The sequence below is a fragment of the Arachis duranensis genome, chromosome 1 (genome assembly GCF_000817695.3).
Source record: "Arachis duranensis cultivar V14167 chromosome 1, aradu.V14167.gnm2.J7QH, whole genome shotgun sequence".
NCBI classification, from domain to species: Eukaryota; Viridiplantae; Streptophyta; class Magnoliopsida; order Fabales; family Fabaceae; genus Arachis; species Arachis duranensis.
Genome location: NC_029772.3, coordinates 86,859,253 through 86,864,632, shown reverse-complemented (window position 1 = coordinate 86,864,632; position 5,380 = coordinate 86,859,253). Strand labels below are relative to the sequence as shown.

The 5,380-nt window shown below is 35.0% G+C and overlaps 1 long non-coding RNA gene across 1 annotated transcript; it reads right to left on the bottom strand.

The window, feature by feature from the left end:
• Nucleotides 1-897: 897 nt before the first annotated feature.
• On the bottom strand, nt 898-4,911 carry LOC127745025 (uncharacterized). The gene is made up of 2 exons (XR_008006208.1): nt 4,068-4,911; nt 898-1,113 (listed from the first exon to the last, which is right to left on the bottom strand). It is a non-coding gene; the product is annotated as an uncharacterized LOC127745025 (long non-coding RNA).
• Nucleotides 4,912-5,380: the final 469 nt, after the last annotated feature.

Genomic DNA, 5,380 nt, shown 5'->3' with positions numbered 1-5,380 from the left:
CAACTCTATTCTGAAGAACAATTCATTGAAGAGCTGAGATCACAAAGAGAGACCACTTCACTCTCTCTAGAAACAAAGGAGTTCATTCAAAGGTCAAGAACAAGGGAGGAAGTGTCAAGGGAGTCCACACTACTCCAATAAAACAGAGAGTTACATAAAGGGTGAGTTTATTGAACCACCAATTCAAGAAGCTCTTGATGAAGAAGACACTCTAACCATCATACAACACCCAAGTTCTGAAATCAAGGTGGTGAAGGCAATCAACATGAGCACTAAAAAGAGGATGGTGACCAAGAAAAGAAGGACAATATCCATGAAGAATAAAAGGTTAACCAAAAGCCATCCCACCCCTACCCCAACAAGCAAGTTTCCTCAAGCTAACAACAAGAGAAAGCTTGCTGGGGAGAGGCACTCAAAATAAGGGGCATTAACTGGCTCCTCTTTTCTCTTGAGGTCATTCCTCTTAACAAACTGGAAGAAGAGGAAGAAAGTCATGAACAACCTGTCAAGCTAATGACATTAAAAGAGTACTTGTTGGGAGGCAACCCAACCGTAGGTAACATTTCCTTGCTTTGCTTAGTTTACTTTCAATAATTTGGCATATGATTGCATTCTAAGTTTGGTGTTGCCATGCAACAATTTGATTTTCAATCTTCACTGGGTACAATATTCTAAATTGAGAGTGTCATACTAAGTTTGGTGTTGCCACTAATCTTTTGTAACGACCCAACTTCCAGAACGTCATGATCGTACCGAAAGTAAGGCGTTACTAACCTGCTTTCCTTTATTAACTATTTACTATTGAGCCTTTAGTTCGATATTGCGTTTCAGTTTCTAAGAAAATTCCAGAAAATTTTTGTTTTTATTAATTAAAATCACATAGCAAACATCACCAAGTGATAATAATCATAAACTTATTAATAATAATAAACATTATACAAGAGAATTTTAAATAAAATTCAGATACAACTCCTATCCCTCTGCATAAAATAAAAACTAAAGCTACAAAGGCGAGGGAACTCTATGAAAGAAACTTAACTCATAAACAAAACTCATATAGATAAGGTCTAACAATCACCCGCAGCTTCAAACTGAGTCTTCAAACCTGTGTCACTGAAAGGGTGGAAGATTTTGGGGTGAGAACAAACCACACGTTTTCAGTAGGGAATGGGAATGCCGCAAAAGTAATGATTAACATGCAAATAATTAACTTTGCTTAATAAACCATCTTTGTCAAACCCCTTTGATATACTTTTTAATCTTACTTTAGATAAATAATTACTTTCTTTAAATTTCTAAACCCAAAACAGATCTCAATCGCAAAACTTGGCATATTAAATATCTTTCAGCCACATAATTGATTCTCAGTCATAATAACAGATATTAATCATCTCTATCCATTCACAAACTACTAGCACAAGTAAGAAACTCAATTCAACACACAAACAAATCACAATAAGACAAACAACACAATCACAGACAAACACAACCAAATGTAAATGCACAACCAATATGATGCATTTCTGTCCTAAGCAGGCCATGAGCTCACGTGTCGGTTTACACCCTGCAGCCCGACATTACCCAGGAACAAGTCCCAGATATGGCTTCCCTTTGTGTCCATAGTGCATATGTGTGGTGGTAAGAATACCACTCCTTCATGACTACCGGCAGTCGGCGCAAAGCCCGACCCTAGAATATACGCACAAGGGGAAACAGTGATCCTCAGTTCGTGGGTGTCCCCGAGATCATTCCACAAACAAAACAGAGATCTTCAGTTCGTGGGTTATTCCCCGAGATCAATACACAATAACATAGCGATCTTCAGTTCGTGGGTTATACCCGATATCAATACACAGCAAACAATGATCTTTATTTCATGGGTTATACCCGAGATCAACATACAGCAATTCATGGGTTATTCCCGTAATCAATGATTATCAGTCCGTGGGTTTTTCCCGCATATAAAACAAATAACAATTTATTGGTTTTCCCGAGATCAATGATCATTCAGTTCGTGGGTACTTCCCGAATTTAACCATTTATCAATTCGTGGATTTTCCCCGTAATTAAACAACTAACAGTTCGTGGGGTTTTTCCATCTTTTATCACTTTTCATTATTCTTTCTAAATCTCAACATTCCGTATATCAATTTTCCATTCTCTTTTTTTCCCTTTGAATCCTTAACACATTTTCTAAAACCTTTCTTAATTTTCTCAAGCATTCGTTCATAAAAATCTTAATCATCAATTCAGTTCATAATCTCTGCTTTAGCAATTTTGAGTCAAGCCAATTTTAAAACTATTTTTCAGTTTAGTTCTCTATCAAAAGACTCAAAAAAATCATTTATTTTAAATTCATTAAACACTTTTCAAAACATAACCTCTCATTAAAAGTAATCAAATAAAACTCTTTCTCAAGTTTACTAACTTTCCAAAGTCTCAAAAATCATCTCTCTTTACTATTCAAATTCAAATATTATAAATTCATCAAACTTCTAAAAAGTAATCCTTTATTTCAAGCTTGAAACATAATTATTTTCAAATTGAATCAATCTCAAAACATAGTTTCTTTCTTAAATAATTTAATTTTGAAACATAAACCTTTCTTTGGTAAATCGAATTTAAAATAGAATAATTCTTTTCTTAACTAAATAAAACAAATAATCATTTTCCAAATCCAAGTCTTCTAAAATAACTTCTCAAATAAAACCTCAGATTTTATAAAATTTCGGCAGTACCTCCCCTAAAACTCGGACTTAGCCACCCGTAGGGTTCCCTCTTTCTCAACATCTCATCAACCTTTCTCAACAAGTATCAAATAAAAGGTTCTCAATCAGTCAGAAAATCCATAATTCGCTATTCTCACAGAATCCATCAATCCAACTTCAAACTCATCAATTCATAAATTAAGTTAACCAAAAGACTAATAGTTCCTCATTCACAAATATCCAAACACATTATCGCCCAACTTAATCAGAATTTTAGTAACATTGACACCAAAACACAAAAATATGTATTGTTCACAAAATCTTGGTTCTCCTATGATCAACTAGTATGTTCACCTAAAAAGTCAGCTTCATATAGTTTCCAATTATTACAAATTATCTTTATACTTTTAATAATAACTACATCAGTTTATAATTTAGATTTTAAGGAATTAATTTAACAATCGATTTACAATCTCTTTACAAATCACAAGTTTAAACCTAGCTTATCAAAAATTAATTCAACATCCAATGTATTGCTTACAAGCAAAATCAGAATCACCAAGCAATCCTCAATTCACATATTACTATAATCAAAGCACAAACATAACGTACTCATAGCTAGCCCATCTAGCCCAACTAATCAGAATTAAGTAAAGTAATCAAACCACTGATCATTGTCATAACAACCACAAAAGCAATCACAATTCACAGCCATAGCCAGGATCAATAAATCATGACATAGAAAATTAGTCCAGCCATCACAGAATTATTTATATACTCTTAAAGTTACTATATTATTTTAGAAAATCAAGTTCTCAAGACAGTTTAATTGTTTAAGTTCTAATCCTTCAATAACCACCAAATCAAATTTCAGCCAGTCACAAGTCAATTTCACAGCCATTCTGATACATCAGATAACTAAAATCAACAGCAAGCACTTGTTTTCAATAATTAGAATATAACCACAACTCAACCAATTTACCATAATTACATCAAAATCAGAAAACCAATATCAATCACAACAGCAACCAAAATTAATCTTATCAATTAATCACTCACAACAACAAAACCCAGTAACATTCACAGCAACAATCCAAACTCAATTCATCAATTATCCATATGACAGCTTTTCAATTATTAACTCGGCATACTTCAATTTAATAAATTATACTGAATTAATCATTAATCACAACAGCATCTAAATTCAATCACAGGTCAGAATAACCACAACAACTAACTAATTTCAAATCCATTTCAAGTCATTCATGTCAATTAAGAAATTCTTAACCATTGTTAACCATTTGCACTTATCCAAATAACTTTGTAGGCATTCTAAATTAAAAACGTTAAATCCCCTACCTGAGAGTGTCGAAATTTGCAGAATTTAAACGCGACACACCCAGTATTCCAACTCCACAGCAGCAGCAATAGTTTTTGGCATCTCTAATCGATAACAGCGGCATTCTGTCAAATTTTGGCAACCGTTCTGTTCCCATGGCAGCCACAGTGGTGGTCATGGGCAGTTTCGGTGGCAGTGGAAAGCCTCAGTGTTAGCCAAACGGCGATGGTAACGCTTCAGAGTGGATCTAAAGCAAGGCCAAAGCAAAAAACCAACAGTTCCAGCAGTGGCGGTGGCGAAACTAGAAGCAAAGGCAGAACTGGCGAGCCCTCCTCTTCCAGCGGTGGCTTGGTGAGACGCGACAGTAGCAGAGTGCGACAACGGCGGCGCTGCAGCTCAATAACGGTGACGCGGTGGCAGCTCACGAATATGGTGACGGCAACCCGCGGCGCTGACGGCGACAAGGATGGTCACGGGCTTCTCTTCTTCGTGCGTCTCCCTCTCTATTCTTCGTCGGCGACACGTGACATAGTGGCTCCAGGGCAGATCGACGACGACGGTGAACAGGACGTGATGGCGGCCTCTCTCCCTCTCGGTGCTGCTCCCTGCCTCGGCTCTGGTCTTCCCCCACGACGGCGATTGCGACAGGACGGCGGCTGCGTGGCGACGGCTCCCTCTTCTCCTCCAATTCCGAGCTCTCTCTCTTCTCCCTTTCCATTTCTGCCTTTCTTTCTCAGCTAGGTGTGTGTTGTATGACCGTTAGGGAAAGGAAGGGAAGTGTGGATGACGGCTGTTGCTGAGGAGAGTGGGGGGGAGGGTTAGGGTTTCTGATTAGGAACTTAGGGTTTTCAATTTGGAAAATTAGGTTTCTGAGTTTGATTTGGAAATTAGGTTAGAAATTAGAGATTTTATAAATTAATATAGATAAATATGAATAGATATTTTGATAAAATTGGAAGGTAAGATAATTTTAAAATCAAATATATCCTATTAAAATATTTAAGAACATTATTTATCAACATATTGCTAAGTTCAATCAATTATTTTTAATTTAAATTATAAAATAATCATATTAATCACATTTTTATAAAATATAGTTTTAACTTAATATTAATTATTCAAATTAAATGATATAACTTTTCATTATTTTTTTATCTCCAAAACTTTAATTTCGATTTATAAAATAACTAATTATAATAAAAATTGTACATAAATATCAATTAACTTAAACTTAAGGTATTTATAAATATCAATCTGATTATTTTTAATAAGATAATTTTTAGGAGTTCAAATTAATAACATAATTCATCCAAAATAGAATTAAATTATACAA